The sequence below is a fragment of the Pan paniscus genome, chromosome 3 (genome assembly GCF_029289425.2).
Source record: "Pan paniscus chromosome 3, NHGRI_mPanPan1-v2.0_pri, whole genome shotgun sequence".
NCBI classification, from domain to species: domain Eukaryota; kingdom Metazoa; phylum Chordata; class Mammalia; order Primates; family Hominidae; genus Pan; species Pan paniscus.
Window position 1 is genome coordinate 74276976 of NC_073252.2, and position 22401 is coordinate 74299376.

The 22401-nt window shown below is 37.0% G+C and overlaps 1 protein-coding gene across 15 annotated transcripts in view; it reads left to right on the top strand.

Annotated features, from left to right (window-relative positions):
- Positions 1–22401, top strand: part of CLOCK (clock circadian regulator) — a 117021-nt gene that overhangs the window by 29668 nt on the left and 64952 nt on the right. For 13 of the 15 annotated variants that reach the window (XR_010111977.1, XM_063603818.1, XM_055111544.2 and 10 more), the window contains one exon: positions 7425–7578. The exons of 1 other annotated variant lie outside the window; for it this stretch is intronic. The gene's annotated coding sequence lies outside the window, so the exon portion shown is untranslated. Of the gene's footprint in view, positions 7181–7424; positions 7579–22401 lie in introns of all 15 variants that reach the window. One more of the 15 variants, XM_034958794.3, reaches the window with a different exon arrangement.

Sequence of the window (22401 nt, forward strand, 5' to 3'; positions counted from 1 at the left end):
TGTTGCCCGGGCTGGAGTGCAGTGGCGTGATCTCGGCTTACTGCAACCTCTGCCTCCTGGGTTCAAGTGATTCTCCTGCCTCAGCCTCCTGAGTAGCTGGGACTACAGGCCCGTGCCACCACACCCGGCTAATTTTTTGTATTTTTAGTAGAGACGGGGTTTCACTGTATTAGCCAGGATGGTCTCGATCTCCTGACCTCATGATCCGCCCACCTCGGCCTCCCAAAGTGCTGGGATTACAGGTGTGAGCCACCGTGCCCAGCCAAAAGAATCTTACACTATAGTAATCACATGGAGTTTATTCTAGGGATACATGGCAGGTTAAATATTCAAAAATCAGTGTGATCCACCACATTAACAGGCTTAAGGAAAAATCATTATCTTTTTAACTGATGGTTTGTCCAAAATAATGTTATCAACAATGTATTCAATTATGTATGCTTATATATACACGTATGTATGTATGCGCTTATGTAAAAGTGAAATGAATGACAGGAATGATACAAAGGATAGGAGGGAGGTATTAGGATTATTACGTGGTACTTGTACTACCCATAAAGTGGTTTAGTGTTATTTGAAAGTAGACTTAGATTAGTTGTAAATGTGTATTGTGAACTCCAGGGCAACTACTAAAAAAAGTAAAACAAAAAAGCAAAAAAGTATACCAAGAAAGGAGAGGAAAATAGAATCATGTAAAACTACAATAGGCAGAAAAAGACTGGAAGACTAAAATAGGAATAAAGAACAGAAAGCAATCACAAATATGGTAGCTAGTAATCTAACTGTATCAATGATCACTTTAAATGTTAGTGATCTCAGCACACCAATTAAAAGACAGTGCCAGAGTGGATGAAAAATCAAGGCTTAACTTTATGTTGTCTACCCAAAAAACCCACTTTAAATATAGATACATAGATTAAAAGAAAATGGATGGAGAAAAATACAATATGCTAACACTAACCGAAAGAAAGCATGAATAGCTATATTAATTTCAGACAGAGCAGCTCTCAGAGCAAGGAAGTTATCCGGAATAAAGAGGGGCATTGCATAAATAATGATAAATGGGTCAGTTCTCCAAGAAGATATAGTAGTCCTAAACATCTGTGCAGCTAACAGTGGAGCATGTAAGTATGTGAGGCAAAAACAGAACTGCAAGGAGAAACAGATTAATCTGCTCTTATAATGGAGACTTTAATACCCCATTATCAGAAATGGACAGATGTAGCGGGCAGAAAACCAGTAAAAACATAGATGAATTCAACAGTGCTGTCAAACAACTTGATATAATTGACATCTATAGACTACTTCATCCAACAACAGCACAATACACATTCTTCTCAAGCCTACATGGAACACTCACCACAAGAGACAACATTTTGGGCCATAAAACACCTTAACAAATTTAAAAGAATAGAAATCAGACAGTATCTGTTCTCAGACCACAATATAATTAAAGTAGAAATCAGTAACAGCTGGAAAATCCCCAAATACTTGAAGATTAAACAACACATGGGTCAAAGATTCTCAAGAAATCTATTTAAAAAATTTTTATTTTCATCTTTTTTTGCCACACTACACTGATGTATCAAGAGAAATCTAAAAATGTTTTGAACTAAATGAAAATGAAAACAACTTAACAAAATATGTGGGATGCAACAAATGCAATGCCTAGAGGGAAATTTGTAGCGTGGAATACATAGAAAAGAGTAAAGATCTAAAACCAAAGTTTCTGCCTTAGGAAACTACAAAAAGTAGAGCAAATTAAATACAAAGTAAGCAGAAGAAAGGAAACAATAAAAATTAGAGCAGAGGCTGGGCGTGGTGGCTCGTGCCTGTAATCCCAGCACTTTGGGAGGCAGAGGTGGGTGGATCACGAGGTCAGGAGATCGAGACCATCCTGGCTAACACGGTGAAACCCCGTCTCTACTAAAAATACAAAAAATTCAAAAAATTAACCAGGCGTGGTGTCAGGCGCCTGTAGTCCCAGCTAATTGGGAGGCTGAGGCAGGAGAATCGCTTGAACCTGGGAGGCGGAGGTTGCAGTGAGCCGAGATTGTGCCACTGCACTCCAGCCTGGGTGACAGAGCAAGTCTCCATCTCAAAACAAACAAAACAGCCAGTGAAATGGAAAATAAGAAATCATAGAGAAAATCAACAAAACCAAAAGCTGGTTCTTTGAAGAGATTAATAAAATTGATGTACTTCCAGCTAGGCTAACTAAGGAAAAAGGATACGCTAATATTACTAATAGAAGACATGAAAGTAGAAATCATAACAGATTTCCATTTATATTAAAAATATAAAGGAATATTATGAACAACTCTGTGCCCACGAATTTGATAACCTAGATGAAATGGACCAATTCCTTGAAGGACACAATCTGCCAAAAGTCATACAAGAAGTAGACAATCTGAATAGGCCTATATCTATTAAATTGAGTCAACAATTATTTATAATCTTTTAAGATAGAAATCACCAGGTCCAGATGGGTTCATTGGTGAGTTCTAATTCTACCAAACATTTAAGGAAGAAATTACACCAATGTTAACATTCTCTTTTGCAAGACAGAAGCAGAGGGAATACTTTCTAACTTATTCTGTGAGGCCAGTATTACTCTAATCCTAAAACCAGACAAAGATATTGCAAGAAAAGAAAACTGTAGACCAACATCTCTTATGAACATAAATGCAAAAATCCCCAACAAAATATTAGCAAATCAAATTCAACATTTATAAAATGAACTATATGCTGTGATCAAGTGGGATTTATCCAAGGCATGTAAGAAATTAATCCATTACATTAACTGGCTAAAGAAAACCAAATCATATGATCATATCAATAGATGTTTAAAAAACATTTGACAGAACCCAACACCCATTCATGATTAAAAAAAAAACTCTGTAACTGTAAAACTTGGAATAGAGAGGAACTTCTTCAACTTGAGAAAGAACATCTATTAAAAAAATCTACAGCTCAGCAGAGTGGGGGGGGATAAAAATGTTCTAAAATTAGATTGTAGTGATAGTTGCACAACTCTGTAAATACACTAAAAAATACTGAATTGTAGATTTTAAATGGGTGAGTGTTATAGTATGTGAATTGTGCTTCAGAGTGGTAAATAATAATTTTTTCAAAAGAGGTAAGGGGACATAACAGCCTAAATGCAGTAAAGAGCGTCACTGAATTAGGTGTTGGTATTGGGATATGAATGGAAGATTAAAAGTATTTTATGAATGTGAGAATAAAACTATAGCTAACGTTTTATGTAATGGTGAGAATCTAGAACTTAAGATTCCCAGTAAGATCAGGAACAGGATAAGGATGTCCCGTTTTACCACTCCTTTTCACATCATACTGGAAGTTCTAGCTAATGCAATAAGATAAGAAAATGAAATGAAATGTATACTGATTGGGAAAGAAGAAATAAAACTCATTTTGTTTGCAAGATGATATGATTGTCTATGTAGAAGATCCAAAAGAATTGACAAACTGGAACCAATAAGCACAAGGTAGCAGGATACAAGGTTAATATGCAAAAGTAGATTATATTCCTATATACCAGCAGTGAACAAGTGGAATTCTAAAATTAAAAACACAATACCATTACATTAATATCTCCCAAAATAAATACTTAGGTATAAATCTAATAAAATATATATAAAATATGTACAAAGAAAACTTCAAAACTCTGATAAACAAGAACTAAATAACATGTTCATGGATAGGAAGACTATATTAACAAGATGTCAGTTCTTCACAATTTTATTTGTAGACTGAATATAATTCTAGTCAAAATTGCAGTTTGTTGTAGATATTAACAAACTGATTCCAATAAGTTTATATGGAGAGGCAAAAGACCCAGAATAGGCAACTTAAAATTGAAAGAAAAGAACAAAATTGGAGATCCAACATTGCCTGACTTCAAGACTTACTTTACAACTACAGTCATCAAGCAGTGTGGTATTGGTGAAAGCATAGACAAATATTTTAATAGATCAGTGGAACAGAATAGAGAGACCAGGAATAGATCCACATCAGTACAGTCATGTGTCACTTAATGACAGGGATACATTCTGAGATGAGAAATGCATTGTTGGATGATTTTGTCATTGTTCAAATAACATAGAGTATATTTACACAAACTTAGATGTATAGCCTGCTCTGCACCTAGGCTGTATGGTGTAGCCTACTGTTACTAGACTGTACAGCATGTTAACTGTAGTGAATACTATAGGTAATTTTAATATAACAATAAGAGTTTATGTATCTGAATGTAGAAAAGGAATGTAAACATACAGTTTAAAAGATGATGGTATACTTTATATAGAGTACTTACCATGGAGCTTGTTGGGCTGGAAGTTGCGTAGGGTGAGTCAGTGAGTGAGTGATGATTGAATGTGAAGGCTTAGGACATTAGGGTACACTACTATAGACTTTATATACACTGTACACTTAGACTACACTAAATGTATTTAAAAAGTAATTGCATTACAATGTTATGAATGGCTACAACAGCTATAAAGTCACTAGACAATAGGAATTTTTCAACTCCATTATAATCTTATGGGACCACTGTCATATATACGGTCTGTCCTGAAACATTGTTAATGCAATTCATGATTGCATAGTCAACTAATGCTTCACAGAGGAACAAAGACAATACAATGGAGAAAAGATAGTTTTCAACAAATGGTACCGGAACAACTGTCTATGTGCAAAAAATGAATCTCGACAGACCTTATACCCTTCATAAAAATTAACTCAAAATGGATCAGAGACCTAAATGTAAATTGTAAAAGTATAAAACTCCTAGAAGATAACGTAAGAGAATATCTAGATGACTGGGTTTGGCAGCGAGTTTTTATCCTCAACATCAAAGACGTATTCCGTGTTAGAAAAAATTAAATTTAATTAAAAATGTCTGCTCTGTGAAAGGTACTTATCAAAAGAATAAAAAGACAAACCACAGACTTGAAGATATTTGCAAAAGACATATTTGATAAAGGACTTTTATCCAAAGTACACAATGGACTCTTAAAACTTAACAGTAAGAGAACCAACAAACCAGTTAAAAAATGGGCCAGGTACGCTGACAGATACCTTACCAAAGAAGATATACAAACCTCAAGAAGCATGTGAAAAGATGCACCGTATCATCTGTCATCATGGAAATGCAAATTAAAATGAGATACTACTACATACATATTTGAATGGTGAAAATCCAAAATACTAGCTACATCCAGTGCTGGTGAGGATGTGGAACAACAGGAACTCTCATTCATTGCTGGTTAGAATGCAAAATGGTACAGCCTCATTGAAAGGCAGTTTGGCAGGTTCTTACGAAACTAAACATAGTCTTACCATATGATCTAGCAACCAAAGAATTGACAGTTTCTATCCATACAAAAATCTTTATATGGAAGTTTATAGCATCCTTTTCAATAATTGCCAAAACTTGGAAGCAACCAAAATGTCTTTCATTATGTGAGCGGATAAACTGTGGTATATTCAGACAATGGAATATATCATTCAGTGCCAAAAAGAAATTATCTATCAAGCTGTGAAAAGACATGGAGAAATCTTAAATGTGTATTTACTAAGTGAAAGGAGCCAGTCTGAAATGGCTACTACATATTGTATGATTCCAACTTCATGACATTCTGGAAAAGGCAAAATGATGGAGGTAATAAAAAAATGAATGTGGTGTAGGGGTTAGTGAGGGGAGGGATGCATATGCAGAGCACAGAGGGCTTTTAGGCCAATGAAACTATTCGGTGTGATATGATAGTGGATGCATGCCCTTATGTTTGTCCAAATTCATAAAATGTACAGCACTAAGAGTGAAGCCTAAAATTTTGGGTGATAAGGATGTGTCAGTGTAGGTTTGTCAGTTGTAGTAAGTGTACCACTCTGGTGGGGAATGTTGAATATGGGGAAGGCTGTGCATTAATGGAGTCAATGGGAAATCTCTGTACTTTACCCTCAGTTTTTTATGTGGACCTGAAACAGTGGTATTAAATTAGAAAAGCTAAAGGAACCAAATTAATGTTCTAAAGTCTTTTTTTTGTTGATATTTAAGCAGTACTTTTCTGATAGAAGAGTCACTAAAGTGCTTTCAATATTGTGTCAAGAAGTATTGTTGACATTTCTGAGAATGTTGTCAGTACAAGAAAATTAATAGCCATGATTGGACTGTGTCATTAAAATTATACTAGATAGGATAATGAAAGCACTTGCTTGATAGTGATGTTGTGAGGATTGAATAAATATATGTCAAGTGCTTAAAACAGGGCTTTACACATAGTAAAGTGCTTAGTAATTGTTAATTATTAGTTGAGAATTGTGATGAGACTTTTTTCTCATTCTGCACAATGGACGCTTGATGATCAGTTGATTCTTTTATCCATGCATGGCAAGGTCAGCTATTGGCCCAGGGCAGTCATTCCTTGGGCTCTTGCAAAGGTCCCCTGAAATTCCTCTCTAGGAACTTTTAGTTTCCTGCTTAGAATTTCAGAATGGCTAGTATATTGCAGTCAAGTGGTAAGGGTTTAAAATGGGCTCTGCCTTTAGCCCTGTGTGATTCAGGGCAAATTGCTTCACCTTTTGCTTTCTTTCTTTGCCCATCTTGTCTCAGGAAATGCCCTTTCTCATTTCCTGTTTCATTCTAAACATCTACATTGGACTTCTTTTACTTCCACACAAATGTCATATTTTCACCTACACCTAGCCATTTGAACACACTGTTCCCTTTGGACAAAAAATGTTCTTTCTCACCTCTTCCCTCTTGCTTTATTTGGCTAGATCATACACATTCTTGCATTAAATTCTCTTCCTTTAGGGAAACCTTTTTTTTTTTTTTTTTAAAGACAGAGTCTTGTTCTGTCGCCCAGGCTGGAGTGCAGTGGCGCAATCTCGGCTCACTGGAACCTCCATCTCCCGAGTTAAAGCTATTCTCCTGCCTCAGCATCCCTAGTAGCTGGGATTATAGGTGCGTGCCACCATGCCTGGCTAATTTTTGTATTTTTAGTAGGGACGAGGTTTCACCATGTTGGCCAGGCTGATCTTGAACTCCTGACTTCAAGTGATCTGCTTGCCTCGGCCTCCCAAAGTGCTGGGATCACAGGCATGAGCCACCGCGCCCGTCCCAGGAGAACTTTTCTAACCAATTTCCAGCAAACTGGTTTGTATCTCTATTATGCTTTTCCTTCACACCATCGTGATTTTTCAAACTTTTTGTCCCATTTATGGTTGAGTTCCCAGAGGGGTTGATGAGATCTGATCTATTTATTGACACATTCCCAATTCTTGGCACGTAGAGGAGGCTCGCAATAAATGTTCTATATGTCGATGAAACAAAAATACTAGTGATAATAATGTTACTTAAATTGGTTAGCATTATTTCAGTAAGTACTGTTTCTTTGCAGAATTTTTATTTGTTCCTGCAAAGCTGCTGAAGCTCAGAAGCTGATTCTATCACATTGTAAGATGCCTTTGGATAATTCTACAGTCCTCTTAAATGAATCTTTAGAACTTGGCAAGTCTCACTAGATACCTTCAATCATCATTTTGAGCTCAAAGGTATGCTATCTTTGTTTCTTTTCCCTTAATCATGGTTGGGTGGAATTTTCAGTGTACTGGTGGAAGCATAGGACAAGGAATTATAAAAATACTTGGGAAATGATCTGCTACTTTCCTTGGCAGCTTTTATTTATCTTTAGAATTTTCATTCTTATGAGGAGTAAGAAGGTTATTTATTGGGAAAAATAATTGAAATCCAGATGTAAAGTATTTTAGCAATTCCTGAAATTTCTCAAAACTAGTGCTCAAAAGTAAGAGTCATAACTTACCTTTTCCTGAGTTTAAGGAAGATGATTTGCAAATGACTGAAAGTCGAGTAAGAATTATTTCCTGCCAGGCCTTAGCTATAGAGATAAAGTGTCAGCTGACTGAGGTAAAAGAAGAGCCAGACTGCAGCTCCTCTTTACAAGCAGGCCTTCACTGGGGTCTGCACACCACCAAATTTATTCAGCCTGGTGCCTGCTTTGGTATGACTCATGAGCTAAGAGTGGTGTTTGCATTTGTAAATGGTTGGAAAAAAATCTCAAAGACTAACTTGTGACACGTGAAAGTTATATGAAATTTAATTTTTAGTGTTTATGAGTAAAGCTTTATTAGAACATTAGCCACTCTTATTTTTTAGGTTTTGTGTATGACTGCTTTTAGACTATAGCAGCAGTTAAGTACAGTCATGCATTACATGGTCAGTGATGGACCAAATATACGACAGTGGTCCCATGAGATTATAATGGAGCTGAAAAATTGCTATTGCCTGGTAACATCATGGCCATCATGTCATCATGGCACAACCCGTTACCTTTTCTATGTTAAGATATGTTTAGATACTCAAATACTTATATTGTGTTACAGTTGCCTTGAGTATTCAGTACCATTGCATGCTGTGCAGGTTTGTAGCCTAGGAGCAATAGGCTATTCCAGATCGTCTAGGTGTATAGTAGGCTATACCATCTAGGTATAGAAATAGTCTGTGATGTTGACACAATGACAAATTGCCTGTGCATTTCTCAAAATGTATCCCCACGACATACGTCTGTAGTTACAGCAGAGACCCCAGCACTTTGGGAGGCCGAGGCAGGCAGATTATGAGGTCAGGATATCGAGACCATCCTGGCTAACACGGTGAAACCCCATCTCTACTAAAAATACAAAAAATTAGCCAGGCGTGGTGGCAGGCGCCTGTAGTCCCAGCTACTCGGGAGGCTGAGGCAGAAGAATGGCGTGAACCTGGGAGTCGGCACTTGCAGTGAGCCGAGATCATGCCACTGCACTCCAGCTTGGGCAACAGAGCAAGACTCCGTCTCAAAAAAAAAAAAAAATTTACCCGTGTGGCCCTTTACAGAATAAGTTTAGCTGATCCTTGCTCTACATGGCTGAAGAAGTATTTATAGATTTGAGTGCTATGGTTTAAGAGATGAATTGGGGGGAAATTAGAGAGAGATAGGAGTCCATGCCAATTCTCAGTGACTTAACTATACTTTTTTCTTTAGTGGAAAGTATTACCCATATTCTAATTATATTGACCTGTGTCATTTTAAAATAGTAAATCAGGGGAAATGGATTCTTCTATTATTTTTATTCTAAAATGAATATATGGGAATATGTAGAAAGAAAATTAGTATGCTGCTCTGTTTTTAACCAAGTTTTAATGTTACTATAATACCTTACATACCTAACATCTTAAGTACTTAAAAGATTAGTTGATGACTGACTCAATGAAACAAAAGTAGTTCATTGGAGATGAAAGTACACTGTCCCTTTGGAGTCAATGGATAGGCCTAAAGGATATGGTTAAGTAACTCTTTTGTAGTCAGACACAGGCAGGTTAAGTACTATATTAGGAGATAGAAGACCATAATTTTTGTGTTTACCTTCTTTGTCCCTTGAGAACACTTAGTTATGTGACTCGGGGCACATTTACCACTCTGAATCTAATTGCTTCATTTCCAAATTAGGGAAAACTAATACCTTTACTGTCTGAAAACAGGAGTCTTGGTGGTTTGCTAAATTACCAGTTTCCTAAGAGTGGGTTCTGTGCCTTTTTAGCTCACCACTGGATTTCTCAACTCCACAGTTAGCATAGGCCTGGCACATATTTGGCACACAGTAAGTGTCCAGTGAAAGAACAATGTATGTGCCAGTTCCAATAACTGTTATGTCTATGCATGATCAAAATCATTCCCCTTTCTTTAAAGGTTTGCTTATTGAGACTGGGTGTTTTTATTAACTGGAGGAGAGAATTTTGATGAAAATAGTAATTTTCTGTAGATCCTTTTTTAAAAAGTTATTTTATTTATTTATTTTAGAGACAGAATCTTGCTCTGTCACCCAGGCTGGAGTGCAGTGGTGCTCTCTTGGCTTCAACCTTCACCTCCTGGGTTCAAGTGATTCTCGTGCCTCAACCTTCTGAGTAGCTGGGACTACAAGCATGCGCCACCATGCCTGGCAAATTTTTGTGTTTTTAGTAGAGATGGGGTTTTGCCATGTTGGACAGGCTGGTCTCGAACTCCTGACCTCAGGTGTTCCCCCAACCTCAGCCTTCCAAAGTGTTGGGATTACAGGTGTGAGCCACCATGCCTAGCTCCCCCCCACCTTTTTTTCTTTTTGAGACACGGTCTTGCTCTGTCACCCACGCCAGAGTGCAGTGGCATGATCTCAGCTCACTGCATCTCCCAGGCTCAAGCGATCGTCGCACCTTAGCCTCCTGAGTAGCTGAGACTATAGGTGCATACCACCATGCCCAGCTAACTTTGTTTATTTTTTGTAGAGATGAGGTTTCACTATGCTGCTTAGGCTGCTCTAGAACTCCTGGACTTAAGTGGTCCTTCTGCCTCAGCCTCCCAAAGTGCTGTGATTACAAGCATGAGCCACCGTGCCCAGCCTAGATCCATTTTCTGCAGATACCAATCAAATCATTGGCCAAATTTATTTGTATAAATTGATTATATATTGCTATTTAATAGAATATAAACCTCTAATCTAAGAATTGCTGATCTCAAAGAAACCTGGAAACCTCCTCATTATAAAGCTTTAAAATGTGTGTACTATAGACCGGGCATGGTGGCTCACGCCTGTAATCCCAGCACTTTGGAAGGCCGAGGTGGGTGGATCACCTGTGGTCAGGAGTTTGAGACCAGCCTGGCCAGCGTGGTAAAACCCCATCTCTACTAAAAATACAAAAAATTAGCCAGGTATGGTGGCGGGAGCCTGTAATCCCAGCTACTTGGGAGGCTGAGACAGAGAATTGCTGGAACCCAGAAGGCAGAGGTTGCAGTGAGCCAAGATTACACCAGCCTGGACAGAGCGAGACTCCATCTCAAAAAAAATTTTAAAAAAATAAAATATAAAATAAAATAAATACCATATGCTAAAAAGCCACTCTTGAATAGGAAGATTTATGTATTTTTTTATCTAAGTCTTTTGAACTTTTCGCAGCTCTTACACTGAACCTCTTTTTTTAATGGAGCTTCCCTATATGGTTTTTTTTAAGAATTCAACTTTTAAAATCTTATCTTGCAGGATACCATGTAAAGATAAGATTGTTTAAAAGGTATTTAGCAGAAGCCGGGTGTGTTGGTATGCACCCCTAGTCCCAGCTACCCAGGAGGCTGAGGCAGGAAGATCATTTGAACCTAGGAGTTCAAGACCAGCCTGGGCAACATAGTTAGGCCCTGTCTCAAAAAAACAAAACAAAAGATATTTACTGAAAGAAAAGTGTTTCAGCTTAAAGAAGTCTGGGTAGACATGACAGCTAAATGCAGTACATGACCCTGGATTGGATTCAGTACTGGAAGAGGGAAAAAGTCTTGGAGGGCAGTTTTTGCTCAACTAAAACAAAAAAAGAGAGAAAATAGGCATTACATTAAGATACTGTATAACTGTTAAGTTTCCTGAAGTTGGTAACTATACTGTAGATATTTAAGAGAATATCCTTGTTCTTAGGAGGTATAGTTGAAGTATTTAGAGGTAAAAAGGTATGATATGTGCATTTTACTTTCAAATGGTTCAAAAAATATGTTTATGTATGATATGGACAATAATGCAAAATGTTGACAGTTGGTCAACAGGATTGTTGTTGACAGTTGGTCAAATCAGGATAAAGGATATGTACAAGCTCTTTGAACTATTCTTACAACTTTTCTGCATGTTTGAATGATTTCCAAGTATAAAGTTTAAGAAACATGTTTAGCAGCTATGTATAAAACTGGAAATTACATCCAGTTAATTTTATTTTTTATTTTTTATTTTGAGACAAGGTCTTGTTCTGTCACCCAGCCTGGAGTGCAGTGGTGCAATCACAGCTCATTGCAGCCTGGACTTCCAGGGCTTAGTTGATCCTCCTGCCTCAGCTTCCCAAGTAGCTGAGACCATAGGCACGTGCCACAACACCCAGCTAATTTTTGTATTTTTAGTAGATAAGGGGTTTTGCCATGTTGCCCAGGCTGGTCTTGAACTCCTGAGCTCTTAACGATCTGCCTGCCTCCGCCTCCCAAAGCGCTGGGATTACAGGTGTGAGCCACCTTGCCTGGCTACTGTTACTTTCAAATTAACATTTATTTCCATTAAAAATACACTTAGAGTATTGCAATAGGACTGCTTAAAAAATATAGTCCCCTTTTTTTTTCAAACTGCTTTTACATATACTTTGTTTACATGATGGTACTGTTATTGAAAACAATTTTTTTTGTTTGGTGGCGTATCATTATGTGATCACAAGTATAAGTATTTCTTGTTCTGTGATTTTTTTTTTTTGGTGGGGGGGTAGGGGGGACAGAGTCTTGCTCTGGCACCTAGGCTGGCATTGTCTCAGCTTACTGTAACCTCTGCCTCAGCCTTCTGAGTAGCTGGGACTACAGGTGTGTGCCACCATACCCGGCTAATTTTTGTATTTTTAGTAAAGACAGGGTTTCACTATGTTGGCCAGGCTGGTCTCGAACTCCTGACCTCATGATCCGCCTTCCTTGGCTTCCCAAAGTGCTGGGATTACAGTGTGAGCCACTGCGCCTGGCCTGTTCTGCGATTCTTTGCTGGATTTAATAAGTTTATGACTTATGTTTTATAAAATAGGTTTAATTATTTTATAGTAATATGGTAATGAAATGAAATACAACTTTGCAAATGTAAAAAATACAATGCAAAGATGAGCTCTTTATATTAGCAGTATTTTTCCTGATTATCTCAGTTATTTTAATCATAGGGTCATAGTTAAATACCAATAAGTATAATTTAGAACTTAAAAAATTCTTGAGTACAATTTACTAAGTTTTTATTGATCCTGTACTTTAATATGTTCAGTTCAGATTCATTAAAAATTGATTTTGTTCTCAGCTCCATAAAAATACTTTGTTTAAAAGTGGGTCTGGTTTTACTACCATATATTTATTATATTTTGAAGGAAATTCAAGAATAAGGGTCTGTTACATGTGTTTCTTAGAACGGTATTAATACAATTTTGAGCATTTACTTTGAGGCATTATATTCTAAGCACTTTACATTTAATATTTATTTCATTCTTATGACAACCTTATTGTGATACATTGCCTTGATTTGCTGAGTGTTTTCAATTCCAGCTAAAACTAAGCTTAGATGTGAAGCCTCAAGTTGTGTTTTGTTTTTTTTTGTTTTTTGTTTTTTTTTGATGGAGTCTCGCTGTGTCGCCCAGGCTGGAGTGCAGTGGTGCAATCTTGGCTCACTGCAAGCTCCACCTCTCGGGTTCACGCGATTCTCCTGCCTCAGGGTCCCGAGTAGTTGGGACTATAGGCGCCCGACACCACACCCAGCTAATTTTTTTGTATTTTTAGTAGAGACAGGGTTTCACTGTGTTAGCCAGGATGGTCTCGATCTCCTGACCTCGTGATCCGCCCGCCTTGGCCTCCCAAAGTGCTGGGATTACAGGCGTGAGCCACTGCGCCCTCCTTTTTTTTTTTTTTAACCTCTTTTTGCCAAATAGAAACTGTGGAAACTAGTGATCTGGAACGTAATAAAGAAAAATTGATTGTTTATAATTACACTAAGAAGAAGTACCTGCAGTGTTAAAATTTTCTAGTTTGTGAATATTGGATAACTCTAGCTTCAAGCTAGACTTTCTGTTGATCTCATGTTATGGGAAGGATCCACATACCAAGACAATTCCTCAGTAATTGTGTTAAGAAAGAACGTGAACATGACTTTTAGTACCCACAAAGAGGCAGGCTGATGTAGAACTTAGCTTTACTAGACTTTTTAATTTCATAGACAAATAACCAAAAAAAATTAAATTTAAAAAATCAAGGGACTGACGTGATATCACTAACTTTTTTTGTTTACTCTTTCATCAAATTATAACACACATATTATAAAGTGCATAAATCCTGATTGTCATTTTGATGAATTTTTATGAAGTCAACACCCATTTAACTAATATCAAGAATAAGATATAGGACATTTTCGTCAACCCAGGAGCCTCCTTCATGCCCCTTAACAGTTATTACACACTCCCAAAGATAACTATTATGTGACTCATTCAGTATTGTCTATTTTTGAATTCTGTGCCTAGCCTTTTAAAATCTTGTTTATGACTCATCCATGTTGATGCATGTAGCAGTGGTTCATCTTTTCTGTTGTTGCTGTGAAATACTTCATTGTATGGATATGTCAGTATTTATTCTACTGTGATGAACATTTGGGGTGTTTCTAGTGTTGGCTGTTATGAAGAATACTTCTGTGAACATTCTTGAGCATGTCTTTTGGTCCACATGTATACACATTTCTGTTGAGTAGACACCTAAGAGTGAAATTGCTGGGTCTTAAGGTATTTGGCTGTTTAGCTTTAGGAGATTATCCTAGTTTTCCAAAGTAGTTACATTAATTTACATTCCCATTAGCAGTGTACAAAGAGTTCTCATTGTTCTACATCCTCACCAACACTTGAAATTATTAGTGTTTTTAATTTTAGCTCTTATGGAGCATATGTAGTAAAGGTCTATTGTAGTTTTAATTCATAATTCCCTGATGATTTAAAAGGCTTAGAATATTTTCAAATGCCTGTTGACCATTTGAATATCCTCTTTGGGGATATGACTGTTTATGTCTTTTGCTGATTTTTCTGTTGAGTTGGTTGTCTTGATTATCCCAGAAATAGATAATTTCAGTTGTTCAGTTGTATTGAAGATATCTTTCCTAGTCTTTGGCTTGCTTCTTCACTCTAGTAGTGTATTTTGATTAAGATAATTTCTTAATTTTAATGAAGTCCATTTTATCAAATTTTTTTATGGTTAACGCTTTTTATGTTTCATTTAAGAAATCTTTGCCTACCCTAAAGCCAAGAAGATGTTATCTATGTTTTCTTCTATAAACTTGACTGTTACAACTATTGCATTTAGGTTTATGTGTGATATATGTAAGCCTCATAGTTCATTTTATTTTCCGTGTGGAAGTCCAGTTGTTCCAGTAGTATTTATTGAGAAGATCATCCTTTCCCTACCGTAATGCAGTAGTACTTTTGTTGTAATGCAAGGGACTGTTTATTCATGGATTTATTTTTGGACTCTATTCTGTTGGTCTGTCTGTTGTGCCATTGCCATACTCTTTTAATTACTGTAGCTTTATAATAAGTCATGATATCTGATAGTTTAAATCCTCTAATTTGTTCTTTAGAATTACCTTGGCTTTCGTGATCCTTTGAATTTCAATAAAAATTCTGCACTCAGCTTATAAGCAGTCCTCCGCACTACCCGCCACAAACCTGATTGGATTTTGTCTAGCTTAGTGTAGAATTTATAAATCAATTTGGAGATATTGGATGTTTTTCAGTGTTGAGACTTCCAATCAATTGCAAGGTTGTATGCCTTCTTACATTTAGACTTTTATAATTTCTCTCAGGGCGTTTTGTTATTTTGCGTGTAAAAAAAGGTCTTATATGTCTTTTGTTGACTTCGTAAGATATGATAATGATATTGTAGTTATGTTTTATAAAAGCCCTTGTAGTTTATACCAATATACTGGACTGTTTACAGATGGAATGACACAGTACTTGGGATTTGCTTCAAATAATCCGAAAGAGTGGAGAGGAAGGGAAGGAGCAAAACAGATGAAACAAGATTGATTAGCCATGAGTTGATAATTATGGAAACTGGCTGAAGGATATATAGGATTAATTATATTATTATTCTAACTTTGTGTATATTTGTAATTTCCCATAAAAATAGGTTTAAAAATGTGTACTATGACTAGTCTAAAGGTAATGGGTTATTTCATTTGATTGTTCACAGTCCGTTACAGATTGAACTCCTTGTTCTACTCTTTCCCCCTCTTCTCACTACTGCACTTGACAAATTTAAAAAAATATGTATAAGCCAGGCATGGTGGCTCATGCATGTAGTCCCAGCTCCTTGGGAGGCTGAGGCAGGAGGGCCACTTGAGCCTAGGAGTTTGAGGTTGCAGTGAGCTGTGATTATGCCACTACACTCTAGCCTGAGTGACAGAGTGAGATCCTGTCTCTTAAAAAAAAAAGACAAATTTTAATATAAATAAATACTAAAAAGTGTAATGATTATAGTACACTGAAATACACAAAAATGTAGTAATTCAAGAATTCATAATAATTGTTTTAAAAAACCCTCATATACACCAATTTATTATTCTGAAAATAATTGGTAAGTGAAAGGAAAAAGTCAACCATTTATTAATCTTTTTCTGTACAGATTATATTCCAGGACTACCAAATAGTTAAGAGGGAAAGCATATCTTTAGAAGAATTGTAGCTATTAAGAAACATTGGAGGTCAGATGTGGTGGCCCATGCCTGTAATCTGAACACTTTGGGAGGCTGAGGTGGGAGGATTGCTTGAGCTCAGTAGTACTGCATGGGCTCAGTAACAATGGAGATGACAGAAGAGTCAGTGAGCTTAAAGATGAATCAGTAGAAATCCCATCAGATCTCGTGTCTTCTGTATCAAGAGTATATGTCTGTTCTATAATATACTTGTTATGTCCATGTTGGATTCTGTGAAACCTGGTCACAGGCCTTCTGGCTGGTGGATTCTTGTACTATCTACACGTCCTCATTTATCCTATATTTACTCCTACTTACGTGATGCAAAGACCTATGCAGTTTGAGCCCCATCTCCCCTGCCACTCCACAGATTGAGATATGGTCTTGGCCTGCCATTTTCCACACCTTGTCATTTTAGGGTAAGGATCAAACAGTCAGTGGGTTAAAATAATAATAATAATTATAATAAGGAACTAGATAGATCAATTTTTTAAATTTGAAAGCTTTGAAAGTAAATAGGGACAGAAAAGCAGAAATGGGTAACATATGTATAAATTATATATTGCAAAATCTTCTAGTTCAAAGGGATTACATTTTTTCCTAAATATAAACTTAGATATAATGATTATTTTAGTGAAGAAGACATGCTTTATGGTAGTTTTTTTCTGAATTATCTGTGGTTCAGGATGCATCTAAACTTCTTTGAAATACTTTTCAGATGATTTTGAATTTGCCGGGCCTACTTGGCTACACAAAAGCAGCTGGCAGTTTACCCAAGTTTTAATAAGTCAAAACAACTGTCTTTTCAGTGAAATGATTATTGCACAAAGGGGAATACTTGTGGCCTTGAAAATTGATGCATTTTTTGGTGGTGTTTTAAGTGGCTCTGGTGACCTCATAGATGTAGTACATAATATGTCAAACATTGTCATTATATTTATACATATTAGTTGTATGTTATTAAACAACTCATGAATTAGCTCTAAACCTAGCATTGTCAAAGTACTACTTAATAATCCGATTTCCTAAGAGGTCCCTAGAGGATTTATAGTACTAATGAAATTCTGTACTTCTTTTAGGTTGATAAAATTCTGTATCTCTTTTTTTTTTTTCTGGAGATCCATCTCAGAAATCTACATACATTTGCCCTTTTAAAAAATAGGCTTCTGCAAAGTCTGGGGTTTAATTCATCTTTTTTGGACAATCTGTTTAGTGCATATAAATTACATCATATGTGTTTATGGTGTAACAATTAGTTTTCCAAAAGGGGAAATATGTGCTAGTATTCATTTGGACATTGACAGATTTTTCCATTCAGAAGAATATCCCTAGAGCCTGTTGCTACCATATAGCAATAAAGTTAGACTTTAGTTACAGTTGAACGCATGCAGCCTGAATTGTCATACACATTATTTTCCAATTCCCTTTAAGAAATATGAAAGGTTAAGATAGTTCAGAAGTTAAGAACTACTGGCATAGTACTGTAGTCTTTTATCTATTAATAGATCAAATTATCCTTTGATGTTTCATCTTTCCCCTCAAAAAATATTTGATTTTGTCTTTGCCAAACAGAGACTTCTTGGTCCATGGTACGTGGTAGGCAGAATACTGACCCTTCAGAGAGGTTCATATCCTGATTCCTGGAACCTGCCACTATGTTAGGGTACATGGCAAGGAATAATTAAGGTTGCTAATCAGTTAACCATAAAATATGGAGGTTATCTTAGATTATCCGTGTGGGCTTAATGTAATAAGGGAAGAAAGAGGCAGAAGAAATGGCAGCCCGAGAAGGACTTGGCCTCCTGCTGGCTTGAAGATGGAGTAGAGGGAGCTATGAGCTAAAGAATATGAGTGGCTTCTAAAGCTTGAAAAGGCAAGGAAACATTCTCTGCTAGAGCTTACAGGAGGGAATTCAGCCCTGCCAACACCTTGATTTTAGCCCACCTTGATTTTAGCCCAGTGAGACCTGTATTGAGCTCTCACCAACAGAACTGTAAGGTAGTAAATTTGTGTTGTTTTAATCCATTAACTTTGTGATAATTTTTATAGAGGCCATAGGAAACACATAGTACCTCTTCAGTTTTTCACTAATAACATAAAGTTTATATCATGATTAGTTGAATCTTGATGTGAATGACAATATGATTTTCTGTGAAGGTCAATTCCAGTTTATTGTATTAAGATATTTATGTTGATAATATATTGGGTACTGGTGGACAAACCTTTGTTTTACGTAGAGGTCTTTATTTTCTACTATCTAGGAATGGTGACGTGATTCCTTAGTGTAGCTGGAGAATAAGGAGTCTGTGTACAGTAAATAGAATGGGAAATGAGGAAGGAGAAATAAGACTAAAGCTAGAAAGGAAAATTGGTGTCTTGGAATGTGATAAATAATCTTCAGAAGCCTTAGAGCCCTGAACAAGTTTTTCATTATTTGCATTATATGTGTTTGTGTTAGTAAATACTGTAAATTGGAATTTTAAAAAGTTTTTATAGTCAGCACAACTTGAACTATATTGAAGTGGTAAGCAATCATTACATTTTGCCACAGAATAGCTTATCAATATGATAAGTGTATAAAGGACTCAGTGGTCAAAAGGAAGGCTAGAGTTTAGAGAAACATGAAAAAGAATGAAGCATTTCTCATAGAAGGTAATTAACAACATAACCAATCATTGACTGTCACTATGTTTAGTCTTCCCGACCATGTCAAATAAACTTGCTTTACTCCCTTGTGCCTTTACTAGGAAGAGAAACTGAGGCTCCAACAAAGATTATGAGCTGGCACAGTTTTTTTTTTCTTTTTAAAGACCCAACATAAATAAGTTAGAGCTATATTGTCAGTTTTTTTGTTTTTGTTTTTTGGTTGTTTCTTTTTTTTTTGAGACGACCTCTCACTCTGTCACCTAGGATGGAGTGCGGTGGAGCAATCTTGGCTCAATGCAACCTCCACCTCCCGGGTTCAAGCGATTCTCCTGCCTTAGCCTCCCAAGTAGTTGGGATTACAGGCGCCTGCCACCACGCCCGGCTAATTTTTGTATTTTTAGTAGAGACGGGGTTTCACCATGTTGGCCAGGCTGGTCTTGAACTCCTGACCTCAGGTGATCCACCCACCTTGACCTCCCAAAGTACTGGGATTACAGGTGTGAGCCACTGTGCCCAGCAGTTTTTTGTTTTTTTTAAAAAATGTTTGTGTTTTTTGTCTTTTTGCATCAGGTGGATCACATGCTATCCCAGTTTGTGAGAGAGGGGTTAGGTGCTTAAAATTGAGGATACGGAGGGTCTTTTGGATATTAGTAATGGTGAATTCTGGGGTAACACTAGCAGAATGAGTGGGAGGTGGGGTGGAACACAAAATTGTTGCAGAAGAGATCAAGGAACTCACTGGCCAGTTTTGGGGGATCATTTTGTGTACATTGAAATTCAAAAGAGGTATTGGAGAGGGTCGCACCCTTCGTGGAGTGAAGGGGCTTATCCTGGGGTTTGTGAATGACTACAATAAGGAGGGGATAATAGCTGATGTAGTCTGGTGGCATGAGAGTCAAAGCTAAGGTTTTAGGGAGGGAGAGAATAATTCAGAAATGACAGTGAGTTACAAGGAGGTTCACCCCACCAACAGGGCTTGGTCATCTGAGATATGGGAGAGTAAATATATTTTATCTCACATGAGAGAGAAGCCATCGTTTGAAAGGGCTGGAGTTAGAGCAGAACTCCTAGAGGGGAGAGAGGTTACAGCTGGGAGCAAGTAAGGTGAAGAGTGTGCAACAACAATACTGAGGAAATAGGATATTTTAACGACGATGTGTACCATGAGTTCCAGAAGACACTGCGAAAGGATTTCGGGAATTGGGGGAGGAAGAGAAAAGGGGTCAGTGTAGGGACATACAGAGTATATAGGGATGAAAGTATATAGGGATGGGGGATGACTTGGGAGTCTTGGGCATTTCTTGTTGACTGATGTGAAAAGAATGGAGGGCATAATGGGATTCTCTTTGATGATCTCCTATGCAGGTTGCTGTAAATACTGAAAGGGAAGTGTTGGTGAGAGCCAGGTTTATCGAGAGAAACCGGATTCTGTATAGTTTTCTGTTGCTACCATACAAATAACCACAAACTTAATGGCTTAAAACAATACAAATTTATTGTTTTACAGTTCTGCAGCTCAGAAGGCCAACACAAATCTCACTGACCTGAACCCAAGGTGTCAGCGGGCTGCATTTCTCTCTGGAGGCTTCAGGAGAAAATCTGTTTCCTTGTTTTTTCCAGCTTGTAGAGGCTACCTGAATTCCTTGGCTTGTGGCCACCTTCTTTCACTTTCAAAGCCAGCAACTTTGCATCTTTTTAAAAGAATTATTATTTCAGTAGGTTTTTGGGGAACAGGGGGTGTTTGGTTACATGGATAAGTTCTTTAGTGGTGATTTCTGAGATTTTGGTGCGCCCATCACCTGAGCACTGTTCCCAATGTATGGTCTTTTATCCCTCATCCCCCCTCCTATCCTTCCCTTCTCCCCGAGTCCCCATGGTCCATTGTATCATTCTTATGCCTTTAACTTGCCATCTTTTTGACCGTTCTTTCTGATATATCAAACCACAGCTAGGAAAGGTCCTTTCCTCTTAAGAACTCACGTGATTATTTTGGACCCACTTGGATAATGCAGGATAATCTCCACATCTCAAGATCCTTACCCTTAATCACATCTGCAGTGTCCTTTTTTGCCATGTGACGTAACATCTTCATAAGGTCCAGGGAAGAGGGAATGGGCATTCTTCGGAGGCTGTTATTCTGCCTACCACAGGGCTCCCTCTTTCTTCCTGCTGGTGTCAGGATGAAGGCCAGGTGTAGAGTCGTATAGCTTCAGGTTTATGGTACCTGATTACATGTGAAATTCATTCTGAGGCTTGTGCTCTCCCTCCACCTTCAGGTTTTATGTGGGGCTTACCTGGGGCTGAGGACAGATGTAGGCCTCAGTCTTATCTCTGAAAAGGGGATAAGGTGCTCCTATACTCTGTGGGCAAGATCTGTCTGTTATATGAATACAAAGCTCAGACATTACTTGAAAAATATATATTAGTTGAATCGTTGGAATAGTATTGTCCCACTAAGAGAACTGTATTAATTTTTTAGTTTTTGTTTATTTAATGAGGTTTAGTGAATATCTCACATCTTGACATTCAGCAGGCTAGAGTTATAGTGTCAGTTGATGTTTGTCTTGAGCCAGAATCCTCTCTGGTTCTAAGAGGTCTGGTTCATAAAACTGGTTTGGGATGTGGTTCTTATTCTTACAGGTCAGTTTTCAAATTTAAATTGATTGTAGAGATAGCTGTAAAACCAAATATGTGTTTTATTTTGCCAATATCTTATATCGGTTGTAGAGGTGGCTAATACATTCAGTATTGAATAAATTGAGAACCACTGTTTAATTTCATTTTTTCCTCATACATTAAACAACGAATCTAAAAAGTATTAAATATTTGGGCCTTTCTTTGCAAGTTAAAATAGTTTTTCTCTTAGAAATAATTATTGTTTCAGTTATAATACAAAATCAGTCATCTGCAGAAGCAAGTTAGAATTTTTCATAAATGGTAATAAAAGTAGTTAAGGTTTGTTCCTTAGGTTTTGTATTATACCGGTCAATTAAATTTCAGCACTACTTTTAATTAATGTTAATAGATCCATCAGTTCCCGAAATACCTGTGGTATCAGAATTAACAAACCTAAATTCCAAAGTAGGTCAGTGGGTCAGTAGGTTATTAGGTTAGGGAAAAACTGTAGTTTTAATTTTTAAAATTCAAATTCCTGAGTTAGCCATTTTTAATTAATAATTTTAAAATTATTAACTAGATGAAACTTTGTTTTCTTTAAATGACTAGAAAAATAGTCTCTGTTAAGTTTTTGTTCTCTGGAATAGATAACAGGTTGTGTTTTATCTTATTTGCCTCCTCATGTATAGCTAGGCCTCTAGTATTGGACAATTAAAAGAAAAAGAAAAAAAATGCAGCACTTAAGTTTTCTGATTATAAAAGTAATGCATGTTCATGGGAGAAATTTTAGAAAGTACTAAAGAAAGAACAAAA